This window comes from Nematolebias whitei, chromosome 12 (genome assembly GCF_014905685.2).
Source record: "Nematolebias whitei isolate Nwh7 chromosome 12, NemWhi1, whole genome shotgun sequence".
Taxonomy (NCBI): Eukaryota; Metazoa; Chordata; class Actinopteri; order Cyprinodontiformes; family Rivulidae; genus Nematolebias; species Nematolebias whitei.
Window position 1 is genome coordinate 3,258,761 of NC_056509.1, and position 13,266 is coordinate 3,272,026.

The following is a 13,266-nucleotide window of genomic DNA, read 5'->3' on the forward strand; positions in this document are numbered from 1 at the left end:
AGAACGTCTGCTCAGACTGATAAAGTTTCTGAGGACTTTACATGAAGACATCTCCGTGGGCCGAATCCCGCTGAGCACCAAAAGGACCCTTGTGGACGAACAAGGCCTCCCACCGCAAGCTCAAGCACAGAAGACCTGCTAGCTAGGAGTGTTTAATGAGTGTTTATCTTTTCTTTCAGTCATTCTGAGGAAACAACCAGAGCTTTTAAAAGGGTCGGTGGATTCAATTGAGAACTCTAAATATTCAAAATTTTACTTTATTCAATTCAACAACATAAACATTCTAAAATTCTTCGAGGTATTTTAAAGAGAGGTCAATCTTTTGGTATTTCTCAATTTTCAGGGGTCAATTTTGGCTATTTTTGAGTGTTTTATGAGTTGTTTTATAACTAGTGGTTTAATCGTTTACTCATTTTGAATTTAATCTTCCAGTAGTTTGGTAGTATTTTAATTAACTTCTAAGGTTTACTCATTTGGTATTTTTAGTGTAACACCATGGGTCTGTTCCAGAACCCCTGGAGGATTACAATAATATGGGATGTGGTGACAGTGTTACTCACTTCCATAATTTTTCTGTGTGAATATTACTGTGTAATTCCAGGTCACTCCCGCTGCCAGTATCAACAACTAAGGGTCAAACGCAGCGACCCTAAACTCATGGCCTGGTCTCAAGTGAATGAGGTGGATCATCTGTCGTTGAATCTGTCTCATAGTTTTCAAATGATCCATGGGAACCATTATGTTAAAGATCCACATCGTTGTAAAACTCGCAGGTACTCCCTGATGCAATCATCTCAGGTAGTGGTGCTGAGTCAATTAGTAGAATGAACCCCAGAGGAACAATTCCTATTTGTGTCTACCGCCACCTGCAGGACGCTTCTCGGAAGGCAGTGAGCTCACTGCCTCCTGACAAGTGTCAAGCTGTATAATCATCACGTTTTAGACACCTGTTGCACCTATGTTCCGGATGAGACCGGACACGACCCCCAGGCCAGGGTGACCAACGCCTTGAACCAACTTAATGCGCTACAGAAGGCTAAGAGTGAGGATCCTTCTCCAGGATCCTGGAAGTTTCTGTCCTGGTTCCATTCAAGATGGCGCCCGAGCTGGTGGCTTGCCGTTCACCTCTCTCCACTCTGTTTGTTTTTTTGCTATTTTTATCATTCTTCCTCAATAACATCAACTCACTGCTGGTGTATGATCGTGAGCAACTTCTAAATCTACAATTTTCCACAAAACATCTCGCCTCGTACGATCATTTCTACCGAGGTTCTGGGCCCCCACCTCCACTGCTCGGGAGCGTCCCTGCTTACCTTCGCCGTGATGTTTTCCTGCCTGCACGGAAACATCGCTCCCGCCGCCGCGAGAGACGTGCTGGCCGCCTCGTGAGGCTCAAAGCGAGCCTCGCTCGCTCCTCAGCAACAGCTGACCACCGGACTGAGGATCCTCCACCTGGATGTCTCGCGGAGTCCTGCCCGCTGAAGAACGTGGGGTCGGAGGTGCGCAGCGGGCGCGCGCTCAGCTGCGAAGTTTCCGACAGTCTCCAGCTGATCGAGGTCTGCCTGGGTTCTTCATCTGTACCATCTCCTGCCACCCGATCGGTCTGTCCCAACGACCCTGCTGTGTCCGGCGGCTCTCGGACTCCGGCTGTTTGTCCCGGACCGCGCAGCGGGCGCGCGCCCAGCTGCGGTGGGTCCGAAAGTCTCCAGCGGATCGGGGCCTGCCCTGGTCCATCGGCTGCACCATCTACTGCTGTCCCGTCGGAGTGTACCAACGACCCTGCTGTGTCCGGCGGCTCTCGGATTCAGGCTCTTCATTCTGGACTTCGCGGCGGACGCGCGCGAAGCTGCGCTTCCTCTGGCCGGAGGAGGCGAAGGCCCGACGTAAACAACCTGAGGCCGCTGATCAGCGTCCTCCCCTCAACTTTTCCCCCAGCTGCTGGCCTAACGAGGTTTGCTCTCCTCAATGTGAGATCTTTATCAACCAAAACTTTTATAATGAATGACTTCTTCTGCTCCAACAACCTGGACTTCTTGTTTCTGACGGAGACCTGGCTTCCTCCTGGTGAGTCAAGCGTTTTTACTGAACTTGTGCCTGCAGACTGTACTTTTCTTAACTGCCCGAGGCCATCTGGAAGAGGTGGAGGAGTTTTAGCTCTTTTTAAGAAAATTTGGAAATGCAGACTGCTTCTGACAGCAGCTTTTGAGACCTTTGAGCTGCTGCATTTTGAACTGGGCCGCTCCAACCCCATCCTGGTTGCTGCTCTTTACAGACCCCCCAAATCATCAACAGGCTTCATCAATGAACTGTCTGACTTTCTCACTGGAATACTGCTAAAATACGACCGTGTGCTGATTCTAGGGGACTTCAACATACACGTCTGTTGCCCTGAGAAGCCTTTGGTGCAGGACTTTCTAAATCTGATCCACTCTCTAAACCTGGTGCAAAATGTTGTTGGCCCCACGCATCAGCAGGGGCACACTCTCGATATTGTTTTGTCTTATGGTGTATCTGTGTTAAATCTGGAAATTGGGGATGCTACCATATCCGATCACAAACCCATCTCATTTGAAATCTCTCTTGTTCGTGAGTCTAAATCCCCCACTCCACCTAGGACCTGTCGTGTATTTAACCCTTCAACCTCTGCTCGTTTTTCCTCTGTTTTTATCACCACTGCTGTTTCAACTCCTGAAACCTCTGCCTGTGTCAGTACTCATGAGCTGCTTAGTCACCACAATGAGACCTGCACCAAGATCTTGGATCTGGTGGCCCCACTGAAAGTCAGGAAAGCAAGGAGAACCCAGTACCCGTGGATAAACGAGACCACCAGGGCAGCGAGACGACTGTGCAGGAGAGCAGAGCGCAAAAGGAAAAAGGACCAACTCCAGGTTTCTTTCATTTTGCTAAAAACCTGTTTAAAAAATTACCAAAACACCGTCAAATCAGAAAAAAACAAATACTTCTCCCAACTGATCAGTGAAAATAAAAACAACCCCCGCACCCTTTTCACAGCAGTAAATTCCATTCTTAATGGCCCTTTGTCTGAATGCATGGAGGCCTCTGTGGACGTCTGTAACGACTTCACAAGATTCTTTGTTGGTAAGGTAGAGCTGATCAGATCTTCCATCCCCCGCTCCTCAGTTGACCCATCGGTTTTTGTCCCATGTTCAGCCACTTTCAGGAATTTCAATCCAATCACACTCCCATTGTTAAACAAAGTTGTTGGTCACATGAAACCCTCAGGCTCCCCTGCTGATCCAATCTCTCCCTCACTGTTCAAACAGGTTCTACCAGCGATTGGGCCCGCTGTTCTTAATATTCTTAACAGTAGCTTTGCTACAAGCGTGGTTCCACAGGCCTTTAAAAATGCAGTAGTCACTCCTTTAATCAAGAAACCTGGACTTGACCCCTCAGTGCACTCAAATTACAGACCAATCTCAAAGCTTCCCTTCCTGTCCAAAATCCTAGAAAAAATAGTCTTTACTCAGTTGAATCAATTTTTAACTGAGAACAAAATCTTTGAGGTCTTTCAGTCTGGTTTTAAGCAACTCCACAGCACAGAAACAGCTTTGGTTAGGGTTTGCAATGACATTTTAACTTCAAACGATTCTGGTCACTATGTGGTACTTGTACTCCTTGATCTTACTGCTGCTTTTGACACCGTCGACCACAGTATCCTCATCTCACGGCTCGAACACTGGGTTGGGATTACAGGAGCTGCTTTAGACTGGTTCCGTTCTTACCTCTCTGACAGGACTTTTTGTGTCAAGGTTGGTGAAAGTCTGTCCACTTCGGTCCCTCTTTCCTGCGGGGTCCCACAGGGCTCGATCCTTGGACCCCTTCTCTTCTCGCTCTATCTGCTCCCACTGGGATCCATCTTAAGAAAACATGCCATCTCATTCCATTGCTATGCCGATGACTGCCAGATCTACCTGCCACTGAAACCAGCCAGTGCTCGTTCCATCCACCCTCTCCTCAAATGTCTAGATGACATTAAGGCATGGATGACTTCAAATTTTCTCAGTTTTAACGACCAGAAAACTGAAGTCATCGTCTTTAGTCCTAGCTCAGCTGCCTCCTCAGATCCTGCAAACCTGGACTCACTTCAGCCCTATCTCAAGCACACTGTTAGAAATCTCGGGGTGGTTTTTGACTCGGATTTTAAGTTTGACAAACAGATCAGTTCAGTTCTGCAGAAAAGTTTTTTCCAACTGCGGCAGGTAGCTAAGCTCAAGCCAGTGTTATCCAGACCCAACCTTGAAACATTAGTCCATGCCTTCATCACAACCCGCCTGGACTATTGTAACTCACTTTATGCTGGGGTCAGTCAGGCGTCCATTTCACGTCTCCAGCTCGTCCAAAATGCAGCTGCTCGGCTTTTAACTGGTACACGTAGGTCTGAGCACATCACACCTGTTCTGTCCTCCCTTCACTGGCTTCCTGTGCGATCCAGAATCGACTTCAAGATTCTCCTCCTGACATATAAGTGCCTAAATGGCCTCGCACCCCTCTACCTCTCCGAGCTCCTGGAACCATATGTTCCGTCTCGGGCCCTGAGATCATCGGACCAGCTTCTTTTGGTCGTTCCGAAATCACGCCTGAAGCTCCGAGGGGATCGAGCTTTTTCAGTCAGAGGTCCCAACCTGTGGAACAACCTGCCCCTCAACATCAGGCAGGCCTCCTCCCTCCTGATGTTCAAATCCCTCCTTAAAACGCACCTGTTTGCTCTGGCGTTTAATACGGTGTGAGTTAGTTTATTTTGTTCTGTGTACCTCATTTTAATTCTGTTGTTTTATGATTGACGTTTATTTTTACTGCTTGTTTTTCCTTAGTGTGATCATTAGTGTGTGTTATTGCTCCAGTAATTTTAATTCTGTATGATGTTTTTGTTTTGCTGCCTATGTTTTGCTACATTTCTGTTAAGCACTTTGATAACAGTTTATCTGTTTTAAATTGTGCTCTACAAATAAAGATGACTTGACTTGACTTGACTTGGTTCACTAGCGGCTCTGGAGTCAGATTGTGCTAAAGATTTTGGCCCCCCTGACTGCAATTCTTATTATTTTTTGTGTTTTGATGATTGGTATTATCCCTTGTGCTAAAATGATAGTTCATAGTTCACCTGAAGTGGGCAGAATCAAAATATCTGTAAAATCAAATCATACGTGGTGTGGTCTCCCATAAATATTGGGAGACCAAAAGAGGGTGTGTTGGATTTGATATCTTTTTATATCTTTTGACAAGCCTTTGATGATGTGAAATGATGCATTTTCTACAAGGTATGTGCGTGTATAATCATACACTAATTACTTCATGTTATATATAATCTCACAAGTGCTAAGGATAATCATACAAGTTCACATTTGATATAATTCTGAGGGAAACAGAGACAGGTAAGACACTTGTTCATGCAGGAGGAAACGATCCTTCTTTGTTCATCTGAGCAGAGCAGCTGAGAGTTGAGGGCCCAACAATGTGACACACTGCTCACACATTGATTAAACATAAATAACGCTAAATCACAACATTCATATACTTTATACTTAACACAGGTTGAGTATATATGCTTTCACATTAATAATAGTTCAGACACACAGAAAACGTGTTTTAAAGCTTTACACAGACGAGAGCCAGAGTAAGTGTCCTGCGTTCCAAAACAGCTCGTAAATCAACCCTTATCAGTAGAAGAATGAGCGAGGCCGTCTGGGGCTTTCGGAGTAACCATGGAGATAAAATCTGCTCCTGAGTGGCTGAATATGGTGTCACTCGGACTAATCAAGAGATTTGGACATCCAATCACAAGTGTGTCTGAACCCGAAAGGGCGAGACATGACAAACCTATAAATCTCGCTCAGACACAAAGTTTGGTTGAACAAACATTGGGCTGATTGACCAGGCAAGGTTCACTCTGATTTTGTTCCTCAGACTGCACTCTGATTATATGTAATATCTGCATACTTTAACTTTGTCTCAATTAAATCTTTTATACTAAGGTGAAGTGCTCCTGAAATTCTGTGCTCGGGTCATTTTGAACACCACAAATCCTTCACCATACATGACTGGAGCAAAATATAACCACCAAATATTCCAGTCAAGTTCACCACACCAGCTAATCTAATTACATTGATCAGCTTTCTGACAATATAAACACATAAAAGTTAAACCTATGGCAAATTTTGAATTCCACAGATGGATAAATAAGGTGGGCAGTGTGTGCACAAATGTTGCACAACTTAAAAAAAAAGGTTAAATTATGGAAACTTCAACAGCAAATACAACGAACTGTTCTTACCACAACGATCAATCAGCTGACTCCAGGTGAAATGTGCAAATTAATTTGTTTCTCAATCTGCAGCAAAACAGATAAAAGTGGGGTGGGTGTGTGGGGGAAAGCTTATTAATGCTAACTTAGGCTGCCAATGTCCTGAGCAGAGGCTGCTCATGGCCAAATCCCACTAACACCACGATGCAGTTAACACACAACTGAACAGTCAGTTGGCAAACCAGTTCACGCAGAAGACCAGAAAGTACTTTAGGAGCACCACAGTTAAATCAAACTAATGAAACAGCGACAATTTGAAACAGATAAAACAGCGCTAGCAAATAAGCTCATGACAATATTTAAAGTTACATGTGACTCTCAAAACAATAAACTAGTGATGGTAGTATGAAACAAAAGCTTCAAAACATGCTTCGAACCCTGCAGTAAAATTACATGGGAGCACTGCTTCGGAGCCTGTTTTGGTGCGGAAAAGTCACTTGACGTCCGAAACACAAACTGTTTCGTTGTCGGAATGAATCGTTTGAAGACGAGCCAAGATGGCGACAAGACCAGACGTGCATTAAAAACCAAGTCACATCTATCTGCACAACTAAACAAAGAAGAAGTCAATTGTCACCAACAATCATGAAGACAATAAAGGAGCCGTGAGTCATCTCCCCGGACAAAGATTTCAATCAACATGAGTTCTCTATAACTATATGGGAACCGAAATTACTCCGCTCAAAGTCGACTAGCTGAAAGCAGCGTGGCACAACGACTAACGGGAAAATGGCTAAACCGAAGAAAGCTAGTGTGGTTCAACTTGCAGACATGGAGACTGAAACAGCAAAAGAGAAAAGAACTGCTAGAGAAATGCACTCCTATGCTTGCTCGGCTGGGAAAAATGGTGAATGTAACTCAACACCCAACACGCCGGAGAAACAGAAAACGAAAAAAGCTAAAAATGAATTGACAACTCAACATGCGGAGCCGAACTTATCAGAACACCATAATGGCAGCAGTCTGTGAGAGAGCAGATCAACAGAGACTCGCTTGATCTGCTGGGGGACTTATGTGGGCAATGACGGTGAGACCTGGAGGGGTGTGGTTAGGAGGAACGCCCCCCCGATCTGAACCCGAGTGGTGTTCTGTTGTTGGACTTCTGTGCTTGTCATGGATTGTCCATAACGAACACCATGTTCAAGCATAAGGGTGTCCATATGTGCTCTTGGCACTAGGACACCCTAGGCCGCAGTTCTATGATCAACTTTGTTGTCGTCTCATCTGATCTGCGGCCGCATGTCTTGGACATTCGGGTGAAGAGACGGGAGGATCTGTCCACTGACCACTACCTGGTGGGGAGTTGGCTCCGATGGTGGGGGAGGATGCCGGTCAGACCTGGGAGGCCCAAATGTATTGTGAGGGTTTGCTGGGAACATCTGGTAGAGTCTCCTGTGAGACGGAGCTTTAACTCCCACCTCTGAGAGAACTTCGAACATGTTCCGGGGGAGGTGGGGGACATTGAGTCCGAGGGGGCCATGTTCCATGCCTCTATTGTCGAGGCAGCTTACCAGAGCTGTAGCCACAAGGTTGTCGGTGCCTGTCGCATGGGCAACCCTCGAACCCGTTGGTGGACACCGATGGTGAGGGATGCTATCAGGCTGAAAAAGGAGTCCTATTGGGCCTTTTTGGCCTGTGGGACCCCGGAAGCAGCTGATGGGTACCGGCAGTCCAGGCGACTTGCGGCTCAGGTGGTCGCTGAGGCAAAACTCGGGCATGGGAGGTGTTCAGAGAGGCCATGGAGAATGACTTCCTCAAGGCTTCGAGGTGATTCTGGTCCACCATCCGGTGTCTCGGTTGGTGGTGGTGGGGGGAAGCGGTACACCACCAACACAGTTTATAGTGGAGGTGGTGTGCTACTGACCTCAACTTGGGATGTCATGGGTCGGTGGGCAGAATACTTTGAAGACCTCCTCAATCCCACCGGCACATCTTCCACTGAAGAAGCAGAGCCTGGGGACTTTGGGTCGGGCTCTCCAATCTCTGGTGCTGAGGTCACCAAGGTGGTTAAAAAGTTCCTCGGTGGCAGGGCCCAAGGGGTGGATGAGATTCGCCCGGAGTTCCTTAAGTCTCTGGATGTTGTAGGGTTGTGTTGGCTTACACAACTCTGCAATATTACGTGGACATCGGGGGAAGTTCCCCTGGATTGGCAGACCGGGGTGGTGGTCCCCCTATTCAAAAGGCGGGACAGTAGAGTGTGTTCCAACTACAAAGGGAATCACACTCTTAAGCCTCCCTTGTAAGGTCTATTCAGGGGTTCTGGAGAAGAGGGTCCATCGGATAGTCGAACCTTGGATTCAGGAAGAGCAGTGTGGTTTTTGTCCTGGTTGTGGAACACTGGACCAGCTCTACATTCTCAGCAGAGTCCTGGATGGTGCGTGGGAGTTTGCCCAACCAGTCTACATGTGCTATGTGGACTTGGAGAAGGTGTTCGACCGCATCCCTTGGGGAACCCTGTGGGGGGTACTCTGGGAGTATGGGGTACAAGGACCTTTGATACGGGCTGTTAGGTCCCTGTATGACCAGTGTCAGAGCTTGGTCCGCATTGCCGGCAGTAAGTCGGACTTGTTCCCAGTGAGAGTTGGACTCCGCCAAGGTTGCCCATTGTCGTGATTCTGTTCATAACTTTTATGGACAGAATTTCTAAGCGCAGCCAAGGTGTTGAGGGGATCCGTTTTGGTGGCCTTAGGATCGCGTATCTGCTTTTTGCAGATGATGTGGTTCTATTGGCCTCATCAGGTCGTGATCTACAGCTTTTGCTGGAGTGGTTTGCAGCCGAGTGTGACGCAGCCGGGATGAAGATCAGTTCCTCCAAATCCGAGGCCATGGTCTTGAGCTGGAAAAGGGTAGAGTGCCCTCTCCGAGTCGGGGAAGAGGTCCTGCCCCAAATGGAGGAGTTCAAGTATCTTGGGGTCTTGTTCACGAATGAGGGAAATATGGAGCGAGAGATCGATAGGGGGATGGGTGCAGCGTCGGCAGTGAAGTGGGCGCTGTACAGGTCTGTCGTGGTGAAGAGAGAGCTGAGTCAAAAGGTGACGCTCTCATCTTACTGGTCGATCTACGTTCCTACCCTCATCTATGGTCATGAGCTTTGGGTTGTGACCGAAAGAACGAGATCTCGGATACAAGCGGCCAAAATGAGTTTTCTCTGCAAGGTGTCTGGGCTCTCCCGTTGAGGTACGGTGAGAAGCTCGATCATCCGGGAGGGACTCAGAGTACAGCCGCTGCTTCTCCACGTCAAGAGGAGCCAGTTGAGGTGGCTCAGTCATCTGGTTAGGATGCCTCCTGGACGCCTCCCGTTCCAGGCATGTCCCACCGGGATGAGACCAGAGGAAGATCCAGGACACGCTGGAAGGGATTATGTTCCTTGGTTGGCCTGGGAACTCCTCGGGAATCTCCCGGAGGAGATGGCCCAAGTGGCTGGGGAGAGGGAAGTCTGGGCCTCCCTACTTAAGTTGCTACACCATGACCTGACTCCAGATAAACAGAAGAAAATGGATGGATTGATGGATACAATACACACATATATATATATATGTATGTGTGTGTGTGGGTGTGTATATGTATGTACAGTAGTCCCTCGCTACTTCGCGGATGGTTTTTCACGGATTCGCTATATTGCAATTTTTCAAAGTTAGATTGGACAGGACACAATTGGCTGATTGATGGATGAGCCATATATTGTTTATTTAAAAAAAATATTTTAAATGATTTTGCACCTGTTTTGCAGCCTACAAGTGCAGGGGTAAGCTCCCTCCTGCAGCCTGCAAGAGGAGAGGAGAGACAGAAGCCAGTCGTTGTGTCCTCAGGCTTTAAAAAGTGCAGCAGAAGAGTCCCTTTCATCATTCAATACGACATCAAACCCTAACCTCTCTTCACTGGGCAGCAAACTGTAGTGCCGTGAAAGGAGGAGGATGAATTTCTACACCATTAATAAAATAAAATAAGATGTGGCAGCGGCAGCACGGTGGCGCAACTGGTAGAGCTGCTGCCTCTCAGCGAGCAGGTCCTTGGTTCAAACCCCGGTCCAGGGGCCTTTCTGGGTGGAGTTTGCATGTTCTCTCCGTGCATGCGTGGGTTTTCTCCGGGTACTCCGGTTTCCTCCCACAGACCAAAAACATGCATGTTAGGCTGATTGGTGACTCTAAATTGTCCCTAGGTGTGAGTGAGAGTGAATGGTTGTTTGTCTCGTTTGTCTCTATGTGTCCCTGTGATGGACTTGCGACCCATCCAGGGTGTCCCCCGCCCCTCACACAGTGATTGCTGGACATGGGCACCAGCGACCCCCGTGACCCAAAATGGAAGAAGTGGGTAAAGATAATGGATGGATGTTACTGTTTAGTGGAAAACATTTTGCCACATCAGTGAAAACTAAAAGTCAGTTCTTTTCCGTGGCAGAACTTTGATCTAATTTACTATTCAATGTTTTTTCATGTCAACATTCATTCTTATAATGTATTTTTAATGATTTTGTGCAAGACTAAATGAAAGATCAAAATGGAGAACGTAATAAACTGCATTTTTTTGTTTATTCATGATTTACGCCTTTGTTTTTAATTATAGTTTTTCCAAGTACTGTATTTTTCAGACTATAAGGCACACTTAAAATCCTGTAATTTTCTCAAAAATCGACAGTGAGCTTTATAATCCGGTGCGCCTTATGTATTAATTCTGGTTGTGCTTCCTGACCTTGAACTGATTTTATGTTACAACTGAACAATGTTGAGTTATTGTGAATGAGTTGAATAAAGTTTGACTTATCTGTTTTGCTTAATGTGCCTTATAATCCAGTGCACCTTATAGTCCGAAAAATGTGGTATGTTTGTTGCAAACTACTGTTTTACTAATTTCAGCTTTTAGTTTAGCTGATTTTTGCTGTTAGCTACGGTTTTATTGACTTTTAGCTTCTGCTCTGCTTGTTTTAACTTTAATAACTCAGTTAATTCATAATTCAACAAAGAATTTCAGCACTCAGCAAAGAAATAAAAATAATTATCTGGTTTGAAGTGAATACATGGGAAGAGCTCCAATAAAAAAGTTATTTAGAGGAAATTTGTTTATTTTTATTTTGAGATCAGAAAAATTTAACTCTGGAGGTGAAACATAATCTCACTTATGGAAGGTGACAAAGCAGAAAAACAATCACAAATGACCAACTATAAAAGCAAGGCAAACTTTTATTATATACTTTCATACTCTGCATATTTTTACATAAACTCCTCCAACCTTAGTTTATTAACAATTCTCTTTGTTCTTAATTTTTGTTTTCTTTTATACAACCACATTCACCTAAATAAAAAAGGTAATGAAGGGACAGGGAAGTAAATGGAGAATGAGTTGAGCTGATTAAAGTCACAAAGCAACAGACAGAAACTGGAAGAAAGAAAAGTCTGATCATTGATGGCTCATCTTTTGTTTTGTCGTAAAAGTATGTCAACTAATCATTCAGGGTAAATGCTGAATGCGTTAAAACCAGAGTGACTATCAAACACAGCCTCCGAGGGATGAATTATGTTATCAGAGTTACTCCTCAACCAGGCCCAGGCATCCACAGCTTTCATGTAGTACTGGTTGGCCAGGCGACCTTTCATGTCTGCCATGGCAGCTTCTGTAAACAGATCACCTGCATCAGAAGGAGAGATGTTTTAGCCAGGAGGAGAATAAAAGGCATATTTTCTGATATTTCGATTAGTTTTATTCAGCAGACGGAGCCGAACCTGCTTTCTGTGGATCTGCTTTGAGGTTGTGGCCGCCCTCCTGGTACATCTCAGCCTCTCTGGTCAGCAGAAAGCAGCGAGGCTCGTCTTGCGTGCCGTCGAACTCTCCGCCATCGTCGTAGTCTGTCATGTTGAGGGTGCTGTCGTACCAGTGCACCGCTTCATCCCAGTCCTACTTTCTGTGGACACAGGACATCCATCCATCCATTATCTTTACCCACTTATTCCATTTTGGGTCACGGGGGTCGCTGGTGCCCATGTCCACCAATCACTGTGCGAGGGGCGGGGTACACCCTGGACGGGGTCTCCAGTCCATCACAGGGACACATAGAGACAAACGAGACAAACAACCATTCACTCTCTCACTCACACCTAGGGACAATTTAGAGTTACCAATCAGTCTAACATGCATGTTTTTGGTCTGTGGGAGGAAACCGGAGCACCCGGAGAAAACCCACGCATGCACGGAGAGAACATGCAAACTCCACCCAGAAAGGCCCCTGGACCGGGGTTTGAACCAAGGACCTGCTCGCTGAGAGGCAGCAGCTCTACCAGTTGCACCACCGTGCTGCCGACACAGGACATAACATAATAAATTCTGAGCACGTCTGCACCTTTACATCCACCGGGGCAGTGTTACGATCAGTAACAACTGGTTTTACATCTGGAACAGAGTAACTTGTGGAGTTTACCTCATTCAAGATGGCAGCCACTGCTAACTGGCCTTAGCAATTCAGTTTATTTCTAAATTTCCAAGTCACAACAGAAGTCATCTCAGGCTCTGAACAGAAATATCCATATATAAAAATATAATTTAACATTATTTATGTGAGGAGCAGCTCTGAGTTTAACTCCATCACTGAACTCTCATCTTGAACAAGCATGAAGGCGACAGTGGAAAGAAATCTCCCTTATGAGGAAGAAACCTTTAGCAGAACCAGGATCAGGACAAGCGGACCATCTGCTTCGACCGGCTGGGTTTGGTAAGAACAGACACACAATGGCAGGTCAAGAATCACATGTTAAGATAAAAAAAATTATCAAATGAAAACTATTAAATTTTAACAATTAATTTAAGGAAATGAGGCCAATTTGTCCTCTAGTAGTCTAAGCTTAAGACAACATAACAAGCCAACCCTAACTATAGGATTTATTATTATTTATATTATTATATTATTATTATTAATATTTATGTATATACATATATGTATATAAATAGACATATAT

At 45.7% G+C, this 13,266-nt stretch overlaps 1 long non-coding RNA gene across 1 annotated transcript; it reads left to right on the top strand.

Moving 5' to 3' along the window:
- The first annotated feature begins 1,532 nt into the window (after positions 1 to 1,532).
- On the top strand, positions 1,533 to 12,653 carry LOC119417995. Its single transcript, XR_005187168.1, has 3 exons — positions 1,533 to 1,601; positions 8,624 to 8,631; positions 12,643 to 12,653. It is a non-coding gene; the product is annotated as an uncharacterized LOC119417995 (long non-coding RNA).
- The last annotated feature ends 613 nt before the right edge of the window (positions 12,654 to 13,266 follow it).